Source organism: Myxine glutinosa, chromosome 12, assembly GCF_964187855.1.
Source record: "Myxine glutinosa chromosome 12, kmMyxGlut1.1, whole genome shotgun sequence".
Taxonomy (NCBI): domain Eukaryota; kingdom Metazoa; phylum Chordata; class Myxini; order Myxiniformes; family Myxinidae; genus Myxine; species Myxine glutinosa.
The window spans coordinates 110,870,700-110,883,487 of record NC_136272.1 but is presented as its reverse complement, the minus strand read 5'-3'; the positions used below and the strand labels follow the sequence as shown (position 1 = coordinate 110,883,487).

Sequence of the window (12,788 nt, the reverse complement as noted above, 5' to 3'; positions counted from 1 at the left end):
ATATATATCTATCTATAATTCCAGTAATCTCTGTCTGTACGTTTGTACGTTTGTCTGTCTGTGACCGCTGTTTCTCGACAACCACGGGTCCGATATACTTTTAACTTGCCAGGTATATTGCTGGGGACCCGAGGATGTGCCTTTTCAAGGTTTCATATTAATCGGACAATTACTTACCGAGCTATGTCCAAAAAACGATTCAACCAATCAGAGAGCAGCGAACGATCGCGTGTGCCGAACGTGGCGGGCACACTCTGCCTCGGATGGCACATTTGAGAGCGTATTCATTTATTTCACGTTTGCAAACTATGTTGGCGTTAAACTATGTTTTACAACTAATAAAAACGAATTTGCGATTCATTCGCTTTCCTGCGCGTTTGTGCACGCGATGGCGATTTCTTTACCAAACTCCGGAAGCCGTTCGCTTTGGACCAAACCATTGCATGTAAATAGAGGGGGGGGATTGTCACCACTCGCAAGCCGTTCGCTTTGGACCAAACCATTTCATGTAAATAGAGGGGGGGGATATAATTTTAGATATAGATATAGTACGGGCAATGCCCTAGTATCTATAATTCCAGTAATCTCTGTGTGTTTGTTTGTACGTTTGTCTGTGACCGCTGTTTCTCGACAACCACGGGTCCGATATACTTTAAACTTGCCAGGTATATTGCTGGGGACCCGAGGATGTGCCTTTTCAAGGTTTCATATTAATCGGACAATTACTTACCGAGCTATGTCCAAAAAACGATTCAACCAATCAGAGAGCAGCGAGCTATCGCGTGTGCCGAACGTGGCGGACACACTCTGCCTCGGATGGCACATTTGAGAGCGTATTCATTTATTTCACGTTTGCAAACTATGTTGGCGCTATGTTGGCGTTAAACTATGTTTTAAAACTAATAAAAACCATTTCATGTAAATAGGGGGGGGGGGGGGGGGATTGTCACTGTACTCGCAAGCCGTTCGCCGTTCGCTTTGGCGTTGCGAATGGTCCAAAACATTTCATGAACCAAACCATTTCATGTAAAGCGTTCGCCGTTCGCTTTGGCGTTGCGAATGGACCAAAACATTTCATGAACCAAACCATTTCATGTAAATAGAGGGGGGGGATATAATTTTAGATATATATATAGTACGGGCATGCCCTAGTATATATAATAATAATAATTCATTTATTTTGTATAGCGCTTTTCCAGAAGCCCAAAGGCGCTTTGACAGAGTGGAAAACATAATGCATAACAATACATGAAAACAACAATTGCAAAAAGACAAGAATCAATAAATAGGGAAATATTTAAAGCAAAAGGAGGGAGAAGGAGAAGAGATAGTCAGGGGTTAGATGCTGTGGGTTGAATGTCCACCCAGGTGTGGGTTGAATATATATAAAATCAGTGGATGCACCTTCCTCTTGCTAGACATGATGATGGCAGTAAGGTACACACACACTTTAGGCGATGGAGCATAAGGGATGGTGTCAGCGCGAGGCACAAGGAGCACCTGAGATTTTTTGCGACGGTCATAAGTGCGAGACGTCGTAAGTCGCCTACGTCCTAACTCGAGGAGAGTCTGTGTGTGTGTGTATATATATATAGGTGTTTTGCAAACAAATATATATCTATAGGAACAAAATATATATATATACACACATGATATTGCATACATGAGCCCATTGTTGTGGGAAAATGTACATTAGGTGGAAAACATTACATTGTAAGTCTGGACATTCTGTCCCAGAATAAGTTAAGCAGTCGCAGAACACAAGAGATTGCTGCAATCAGCATTCCGTCCCACAGTCAGTTATGATAGAGAATCTTCATCGGATGCATGCAGTGGGCAGCTTCTTTAAAATTTACAATGAGGGTAATTTAACTTGCTTTTGCACTGCACACTTGGTATTGGCAGTGGAAGCTGAACCTCAGATCGGGGCAGTAGAAGTAGTTTTTTTTCGTGCTTGGGTGGAGCAAACACATCCTTGCAACCAGTGACTCCACAATGTGGTTGAAGTAGTTGGCGAATGTAACCAGAGGAAGAGAAGCATCTCCTTACCTTATGACGCAAGTAATTGTCTTAAACAAGACAGATTGCCTTTTCAAATGTTAAATGTTGCTGTCACCATTTTCAAAAAAAGATGCATCTCGCCGATCAATGAAGTATCAGCAGCAAGAGGGGATTAGGTTGGATCATCTGACCTGTCATAACAATGACAGTCGTTTTGCTTTGCCCATATGGCTTATGATACATGGCAGGACAGTTCAGAGGTGGTCCACCTGCCACAGAGCTGTCTCGTTTGGGTTTGATTCCTGGAACGACTATAAAATTCCATTTACAGTTGAGTCTAATGATGGTGTTGCTGTTCGAGACTTACTGTATTCGGTTTATCCTTTTGGCATTTCCAATATTATATATATGTAATGTTGTTTTTCTGATGTATGTTTTTTTATGATGAAGTTTATACGATGTTATATGACAGCTGTATTGTAAAGGATTCCTTAAATGGTTCGTGGAAGTGGATGTGCGAGTGCTTCAATCGAAGGTATTCAATTGCCACATAGAGTGGACTTATTACTTATTGTTCCCTCCGCCACCCAAAGTGGACGGAGGTTATGTATTCACCGCTGTCTGTATGTTTGTTTGTTTGTGAACAAAATATCTCAAAACGTTGTGGACGGATTCGGACTAAATTTGGCAGAGATGAAGCGCATGTTTTCATGGTCGAAATGATTAGATTATGGTGAAGATCCGGATTCGGATCCAGGTAGTATAATTTTTTAAGCGATTCCACACCATTGAATGATAGGGCCAAAAACCAACATATGGCATGATATTTGAAAGAGTTATGGACGGATTATGACAAAACACGGTGAATGAGGTGGGTACGTGACAAGAACAAGCCGACTAGATTTTGGTTCAGGTCCGAATGCAGATCCGGCATATAAGTTGTTTTTATTGTGCCCCCACCCCGAAGGTGGCTGGAGGCATTATGTTTCCGGGTTGTCCGTCCGTCCATACGTACGTCCATCCGTACTGGCTAATGATTCAGTCACATTTTGCTTGGCGGCCGTAGGCGTAGGGTCTAAAAAATCTACGGCCACTAGCAATTCTAGGGCGGCCGCAGTATTTCCACGGTCACACAATGTAGCAGTCACATGTGTTTTTATTTTTCGGGTAGCCGCACGGGGTATTTATAAATTGTGGAGACCGAAAACGTGGGGGTGCCGTACGGTCTTTGATTTGATGTCGCACGGTGACCTTAGGGCGTCCCTGCGGCGGCCATAGAATTTTCAAGGCAGACGCAAGGTAGCCTCAAGGTGCCCGCAAGGCGACCGCAGGGGGGCCCTAGGGCGAACGTGCGGCCAGACGGACGGTAACGAGTGGGTATATATACCAGTTCTTTTTCATATGTATAACAGCACTTACAGTTGTCATGGCTACGGCTTGTCGAATTGCTACGGCCACCCTAGAAATGAAAAAAGTTATAACTCCGCGCTATCATTCCACGGCGACCCCTATGGCCTGTAAAAGATAGCCATACGCCCTAGGGCCACCCTGAGGCCACCTCAGAAACTCTGCGGCCGCCGCACGTTTCTGTCAATTTAGGGGGGGTACGGCCGCCGTATCCTAGCCATAGAGCAAATGTGACTGAGGAGTAAACCTCGTTTTTCTCAGCAACCACATGTCCGATTGACACGAAACTTTCAGGGTAGGAGTGACACCTATGCAAAATGTTTTATGATAATTGTGACATCATCGGTCATGTGGTATGGCAGCCATCTTGGATTAAATGCAAATAATTAAAAAAATATTTCTCAGAAACCGCTGAATGGAAAAATTTGAAACTTGGCACATTGTACTCCCAATGGGGAACAAAAGCATGATAATGATATCATAGTTGAAGTGGTATACTAGTCAAAAATGTTTTAATCAAATTCCTTATCCTAAAAATCTGAAATTGCATGCACATGATCTATTACACATTTGTATTGAAATATTAAATTTATGACATCATAGGTCACATGGTTTGGCAGCCATATTGGATTTAACCTAAATCCCTAAAAAAACAACTTCTCCCAAATCACCAAATCAAATGACTCAAAACTTTGTGTGTCATTGACTAACGATGAAAAGATGACTACGAAAACGTCATTGGTCACATGGTGTGGCAGCCATATTGGATTGAAGAACAATATTAAATAATTATATCTCTGAAACCGCTTACCCTATCGATGCAAACTTTTACAAATATCATCTAACACCATTGTTGAATTTAGTTTGAAGATGATGATGTCATATGTTACGTGGTTTAGCAGCCATCCTGGAAAGAAAAATGAACCTTATCCGATCAACACGAACTTCCTCCTATACCCATACATATGCAGAGTGTACCTTTTTTTTTTACGGTCATATGACACGTTGTTTGACAGCCATATTAGCTTGAAAACCGATAATTACAAAAATCCCTTCTCTGAAACCGCTTAACTGATCGATGTGAAACCAGTCATGGCTGGTGAAAATGTGATACGTGAAAACAGCTGAAGGGATTTAAATCAAACTTATTAATTTTTATGACGGTGAACGAGGGTATCTACCCATTGTGGGACTATGCGGAGGCATATTGGCAACACAGTCGCATTGCTCTAGTTATTTTTTATATTTTTTTAGTTCTTTCTTTTCCATACTTAACTCAATCAAACAAATTCAAGAAAACACATAAATACAAAAGGGGATACAAAAAACTGTACAGCCTGGCTTAAGTATGCGCTCTACTGGTTGCTGTTATAGTTTATTTATTTATTGCACATTTATTGCACTAAATGACAGGGAAGATGAATTTCGTGTTTTTACATGATCAATAAAATTAGTCATAGTCATGGTCAGTCAGTCACCCTGGCATTTTGCAGGTTGGCCATCACATCAATGAGAATGCCTTTTTTCCTTCAGATAGGATGTGAGGATGGGTACCGAGCTGTTTGATTGCCAGGCTTGTAATTCTTTGATAAACCAACTCAAAATAAACCAGGAATGAAGATTAGGGATAAAATAATTTGATACGCACTCACATCTGAGCTGTATGGCCTGATTTAAAAACCCAACCCAGCTATAAACGTTCATCCTGGTGTATCCCAGGTAGGGTGATTCATCAGTGTACCAGCACTTCGTCACATGTACGAATTGTGATCAAGGGTGATCTGTCCCTTGGATAGACATTAAACTGGGCGTCCCGTCTGCCATCATTAGTTGGTGGATGTTAAGGATCCCCTCGGTGTCCTTTGCGAAGAGGAGGCATTCTGGGTTATTTCATTCAGGTTATTTCTGGTTACCTGAAAAAATTACACCTGGAGGGGGAATTGCATCAGTTGTACCCATGCACCAGTCCCAGCCACTGATGCTACCCACAGGCATGTAGGGATTTTATGTAGACATGTAGGCATGTAGGATTCAAGAAGAATTTAGTAGAAAGCAAACTATGTTTAGGATGGACCTTATTATGATAGATGTAATCCCACTGTTTTGTCTAATCCCAATTGATGGTCACATGAAAAGTTAAAGGACACATGAGAGAGTGAAGAGAGAGAGATGTAAGGTCAAGGGAGACAACATCTGATACTTCTAACTCGATAGTCTGCAAAGTGACTTTCAAACGGCACATGACCTTTGATCTTGAACCTGTTGAACCCAAAATTAAATTCGTTAATTGGTGAATGCACTCACCGGTGAGAAAAGGTACCGGTTGCGTTTACAACGTTTGTAATTCTTATGCATCCCTTCATTTCTGTTCGTTTTCTTTTTGTTCCCTGCTCATCCGACAAGGTCGGAGACAGGTGACATTAAAATAAGCTCCATCCGACCAACCGACCGACCAATCAACCCTCCATATACTTTTGTGTACGCAATATTTCAAAAAACCGTTGAACATTTCGCTTTCATATTCCAGTTAGGATATCCATTCTTCATGACATTATCTCCACCTGATTAGACCACGGCGGTGATTGGCTGAATTATGTTGACATTGGTAACCATCTCGGTAACTTGACTCAAGTGTACGTGATATTTTAAGAATTAAGACGAGAAGGAGTGAGGTGAGTGAGGGTGTAAAAGCAGGGGTGTGGTGAAATGGCATGGAAGGGTGAAAAATTTTGGATTCGTATTGGCAAACAGTTTGTGGGTCTATATTTGTTTTGCATTTGAGAGAATGGCTGTGTTGCATTTGCTGGGTGTGAAGTCTATGATTGTGACAGCTTGACATATGTTTTTCTGCCATTATGTTTAATTGTTGGAGCATGGATACCTCCAAGGCTTCATTCTGCTTATTTGAACTGGTGAACTAATGGGATTAGACCAGGAACCATCATCTTACTGGTGAAACTACAAGAGTATTATGTTGTGTTGCAAAATGGAGTATGCAAACGTTCGTATATGATGCCAACCAGCTATCCTTTCTGCATTATATGAAGAGCGTCCAGTGGGTAATGTTCCTTCAGATCTCCTCTATGTTCCACAATTCCAGGTTTGTATTTGTGTTTCATACAAAATTTATATGTATATATTTATATATATATATATATATATATTTATATATATATATATATATATATATATATGTATATATACACACACACACACACACACACACACACACACACACACACACACACACACACACACACACACACACACACACACACACACACACACACACGACTGGTCAAAAGTTTTTAGAACACCTCAATTTTTCCAGTTTTTATTGAAATTTACGCAGTTTAATGTCCAGTGAATAACCTGAAATGGTACAATATAGGTAAGCAGTAAACTGCTCGAGGTTAAAAAAAAAATTTAGGTTAGCAAAAACAGGAAATAATGCAAATTGCACAGTTATATTGTAAAAAAAAGGCCTTCTTCAGGGAACAAGTAATGGGTCAACCACTTACAGCTGTTATGCAGCAATGTAAGTAAATTAAGCATTGAAAGTTGATGCAAACAATTCCTACAGGTGTCCCAACCTCTGCTGATTACTTGATTACAAAGCCCCTGTCTGTATCAAAGCAGTATTGGAACAGACTGTTATTACACCCTCTGAAGCATTATTTGGACAATATTGCACTGCAGGAAGTAGTATATTGGAAACTGGAGTAAACTCTGACAGGAAGAGGTCTGGCAGACCTAAAGCCACAACAGAATAAGAAGACAAGTTTCTAAGAGTCAACAGCTTGTGTGATAGGCGGCGTACAGGACAACAGCTTCAAGCACAGCTTAACACTGGTCGAAGTAAGCAAGTCTCAGTTTCAACTGTGAAGAGAAGACTTCGAGCTGCAGGTTTGACAGGTCGAGTGGCAGTAAGAAAGCCATTGCTAAGATGGCAAAATAAGAAAAAGAGGCTTGCCTGGGCCATGATGCACTGCCAGAGGTCTACTGTAGACTGGAAGAAGGTCTTATGGACTGATGAATCCAAATTTGAAATCTTTGGTTCATCACGCAGGGTTTTTGTACGCCATCGAGTCGGCGAAAGGATGGTTCCTCAGTGTGTGACACCAACTGCCAAACATGGAGGGGGAAGCGTGATGGTCTGGGGCTCTTTTGCTGGGTCCAGAGTCGGCAACTTGCACAGAGTGACGGGCACCCTGAACCAAAAGGGCGACCACAGCATTTTGCAGCGCCATGCAATACCCTCTGGTATACGCCTAGTTGGTCAGGGGTTCATCCCACAGCAAGATAATGACCCTAAACACACCTCCAGGCTATGTCAAAACTACCTTCGAGGAAAAGAACAAGACGGAAGACTTCAAATCATGGAATGGCCAGTACAGTCTCCAGACTTAAACCCCATCGAGCTGGTTTGGGATTAACTGGACAGAAGGGTGAAAGCAAGGCAACCTACAAGAGCAACACATTTGTGGGAACTTCTGCAAGAGTGTTGGGAAGAAATCCCTGAACAATATTTGATTTCCATTGCAGAAAGAATGCCAGGAGTGTTTTCGGCGGTTATATCTGAAAAAGGTGGCTACTTTGCTGAGTGAAAAATTTAAAGTACATTTTGTTAAACAAAATGATTCTATGATTTTTTTTTAAATCTCCAATTGTTTATTTGTTCGATACTTAATTTCATAGTACATTGAGACATTAAACTGCGTAAATTTTAACAAAAACTGGACAAATTGAGGTGTTTTAAAACTTTTGACCGGTAGTATAATAGATACACTTAACCCTCGGCTATCGCGCCTAATTGGTGCCGCTATCGGTGCGCGTTAGCCGAAATCGCGATAGCCGAACTGAAGAACGTATGGTAATAATTCTAATTGGTGCCAGGACCCCCAAGTTGACCACATATTTAACCTATTTTTGCCAAGTGTTTCTACCATATAAAGAAACATTAACATATAAAGAAACATTAAAACAAGAATCACAATATGTAAATAAAAATAAAATGGTAAAAAAGTACTTTTTTACCATTTTATTTACCTTTTTGGGAACGATGAGGGGCTTAGGTGGTTGGGTAGGTTCCGAGGCTTGGGTGGAGTCTTATTGACCACCCCTACGTGCCTCTAACTCGTCCAGGATTGCATCAGCTGAAGCACCAGAGAAGCACTCAACGTCAGAGGGCTCGTCAAAGAGAGGGTTGTGCCTCGTTGCGACGCCGTAAGCAGGGTCGGCGTCATGGGGGGAGGGGGGGGGGAGCATTCGCGGGCCATGCCCATCCAAATGAGTTATTGTGCCCCCCCCCCCCCCAAACCCACCCGCAAGCCGTCTTTGGCGCCAAACTTGCACGTCGGCTATATTTTGTGGTGTGTGTGTGTGTGTGTGTGTGTGTGTGTGTGTGTGTGTGTGTGTGTGTGTGTGTGTGTGTGTAAGTGTGTAAGAAAGAGAGACTTTGCAGCATGTTTTTAAATTGGAACTGGGTTGGTGTGTTGGTTGTTGACGGCAAACTCTTATTATCAAGCATTTACATCATAGATTGAGGTCTCGAACGGCAGTTTGTGTCCCCCCCCCGCGGTTACCCTAATGTCCCCCGATTAGACTTGTTCTGACGCCGAGTCTGGCCGTAATAATTCGGTGATCTGGCGTTGGCGGAGGGAGTTGTCGTGGGCATGATACTGCTCCTCGTAACCTGCCAGTGCCGTATTAATAAAGGAGCACTTTGCTTCACTGTTGATTGTTAAATCTTATCTACGTTTCTACGATAATCACGGTTTTGGTAAATACCTCGCACTGTTGACTCATTTATCCCAAATTTCTTTCCAACACTTCGCTTTGATTCACCATTGTCTATCAACTGCACAATTTCGAATTTCTGAGCGAAAGTTAAGTTCTTCCTGTTGTGGAAAACCAATCAGGTCCACACAACTTTAGTCCAACTTGTGGTTTAATTCCATTTAGATCATGACATCATCCTGTAATGCAGGAAATGCAATAAGTATACGATGTGGCATCACATGGGACCATTCATAACATTCAATGCAAGCAAGCTGGATATTCTATGCTGGCGTACCGTTAGCGAGTCTACCAGATGTAACGTGTCACAGGAGAAGTCTCGGAGCACCGTCCGCAGCAGCGGGTCTTATAGTCACGCCCCTAGCGGTGTCAACGAGCAGCGAGCATCACCCCCGGGTTCAGTACGAATACGATTTCACTACATTCTCCCCCCCTGTCAGAATTATACGGCGGTGCGGCTAGAAGCGAGCGAGCGTCAGCACAAACAGGGTACAGAACATCAGTCGACCCAACCGTATCGGGCCGGGCGGCGAATTGCTCTGCCATCACGCGTCCGAAATTCCCCGGGTACGGCATCACGTATCCCTGTGTCCCCGGCGTCGGAGGCGCCATCAGGGTCGGGTGACGAAGGGGGTAACTCCAAGTCGTCGGGCCCAGGTAGACCCGGCGAGGGGAGAGTCGGTAGACTTTCGGCGATGGGAGCGTCGGGAGAGGCCATAGTCTCATAGATGGGTTCGGTCGGTCCGTCCGATTCCCTACTCAGGTCGGCGACCCCGCAAGGGGCAAGGTGACGGACGGAGACAGTAGTCTCACGGCCATCAGTCGTCATCACACGAGCATGCTCAGGATTAGCCTGGAGAATCTGCACTTTGTCCACTAGGGGGTCGTACTTGCTCGCGCGAACCGCCCATTTAAGGTAGGCCGGCCCGGGCCCAGCGAGCCAACTGGGCAAAGACCGTATACACCCCGTGCTCCTGGGGTGGTGGAAAAGTCGCTCGTGGGGAGTTTGGTTGGTTGCCGTACATAGGAGAGCCCTGATCGAGTTCAACGCCACAGGTAGCGACCAAGCCCATTTATCGAGGCCCCGGCCGAGGGTCCGGAGGTTGAGCATGACGGCCCTCCAGATAATCCCGTTGAAGCGTTCGATCTGCCCATTAGCCTGGGGTCTGTACGGCGTGGTGTAACTAGAAGCAATGTTATTTTGGAGCAGATAGCCGCGCACCTCCTGAGACAAGAAGACCGCACCCCGGTCGGTATGGACATAGGCCGGGTACCCGAACATTGAGAACAAGTTCTGTAAGCATCGCATCACCGTGGCAGCAGTCATGTCCGCGCACGTATAAGCAAAGGGGAATCGCGAGTACTCATCGACGATAGTGAGCAGATAGCGAGAGCCGCTCGACACCGGCAATGGGCCCTTGAAATACATCGCCAAGCGTTCCCACGGTTGCGTAGCCTTAACCAGAGTCCCCATGGGAGGGTTATAGAAACGCAGTTTGATTTCCGCACAGATAGCGCAGTCGCGACAGATACGGCGGATATCGTCAATCGAGTATGGGAGATTGCCACGCCGCACAAAATGAGCGAAACGCATTATGCCGGGATGGCCCGCAGTGGCATGCAGCACCCGTAGGCCCTCCAAAGAAGTGATACCCGCGCATGTAGCCGGTCGTGATAAGGCATCGGCGGCCCGGTTATCCTTCCCCGGGCGATATTTGATGGTGTAACAGAAGTCGGCGAGTTCGATACGCCAGCGAGTGATTTTCTCATTCTTAATGCGCTGGGCGTGTAAGGTGTCGTACATGAACGCAATGCTTTGCTGGTCCGTGATGATTTGGAAGCACCGCCCGAGTAAGTACGGGCGCCATCGCCGAATAGACTCGACGATCGCATACGCTTCCTTTTCGACGGACGAGTGTCTCCGCTCAGCGGTGGTAAGAGTCCGTGAAAAGAAAGCCACGGGACGCCCCCCTTGGGAGAGGGTCGCCGTGATGGCCTGATCCGAGGCGTCACTTTCGAGGACGAAAGAGCCGCTCTCGTCGATTGTCGCCACGGCGGCTCGGGCGATGTCGGCCTTAAGGCCTTCAAAGGCCGCCAATGCGGCCGGACTCGGTGGGAAGGTGTCGCAGGCCACGAGGGGGCGAAGTTTCACGGAGAAATTTTGCACCCATTTGGAGTAATGGGCGAATAGCCCAAGGGCGCGCTTCAGGGATGCCCGATCACAGGGAGGGGCCAAGTCGAGCAAAGGTCGCAGACGCTCCTTATCCGGAGCGACAGAGCCATGGGTCACGGTGTACCCCAGAAGATCTATCGTGCGTAGGGAGTATTGGCACTTATCCTCGTTCATAGTTAAGTGATACCTCTGCGCGACCTCAAGGAAGCGCTTCAGATTAGCATCATGGTGCCCTTGGTCATATCCACAAACCGTAAGATTATCGAGGTAGACGAAAACATCGGTTAAGTGCTCCCGCGCAATGAGGTCATCCATGGCCCTCTGGAAACAAGAGACCCCGTTCGTTACCCCAAAAGGCAATCGCGTAAATTGGTACAACCGCTGCCCCGACTCAAAAGCGGTATAGATACGATCCGCCCTAGAGATAGGGATCTGGTGGTATGCACTACGGAGATCGAGAGTGCTATAGACCGAATACTGGGACACCTGTTGCACCAGCGCATCCATCCCCGGAAGGGGGTAGGCATCCAGCTGTGTAAAGTGGTTAATCGTTTGGGAATAGTCGATTACCATGCGTCTGCGGTGGGCCTCGCTGCGCACCACCAAGACCTGGGCGCGCCACGGCGACCTGCTAGGTTCTATGATGCTGTCTTTCAAGAGCTGAGCCATTTCGTCCGCAATGAATTGCATGTCTGCGCGAGAGTAGCGCCGTGATTTCACCGCGACAGGGGTGCAGTCGGAGGTTAGATTGGGGAACAGCGAAAGCGGCTGGATGTCCATTTGCGCTAGGGCGCACACCGCAAGTGCGTCATCCGCCCCCACAACAAGCGTGTCAGGCCCACCAAACTCCATTACCAGACGTCCATGCAGCTTAAGAAAATCGTGTCCTAACAGAATATCAGCACATAAAGCGGGTAAAACCATAAGGTGTACATCAGGAAAAACCCGTCCCTTTAGCACGAGTTTCAATCGGCATTCCCCCTTCGTGCTGAGTCGAAGCCCCTGGGAAGCCATGAAGAGCCGTCTCGTAGACCTCCAGATCCGCCATCCATGCCTGAGCACAAGTCGCTGGTCGATAAAACTATCCGTAGACCCTGTATCCACCAAGGCCCGAACACAATGGCCTTCGACCATGAGGGGAATAAGGGCTTGAGCCAGGCCAGACGAGTCTGCTGGTCGGACAAGCCTCGCGGGTGGATCCTATGCCAGCAGCAGTTTTGCGGTCGTGGCCGGAGTATGCGTTGTCCATGGGGAATCCATTAATGCCATCAGAGGGCTTTCCCAAGCATTCCGGTGTTTCGCGATTCAAAATCTGACAATTCTGACGGGAAAAGGCCCCCGTAGTATTTGAAAACGCCTTTTGACACTTTTGGCAGGAAAAGGCCTCCGTAGTATTCGAAATCGCCTT

At 45.7% G+C, this 12,788-nt stretch overlaps 1 protein-coding gene across 1 annotated transcript in view; it reads left to right on the top strand.

Moving 5' to 3' along the window:
• LOC137437222 (uncharacterized) overlaps positions 1–12,788 on the top strand; it is a 175,290-nt gene that overhangs the window by 101,821 nt on the left and 60,681 nt on the right. The gene's annotated exons all lie outside the window — the stretch shown is intronic.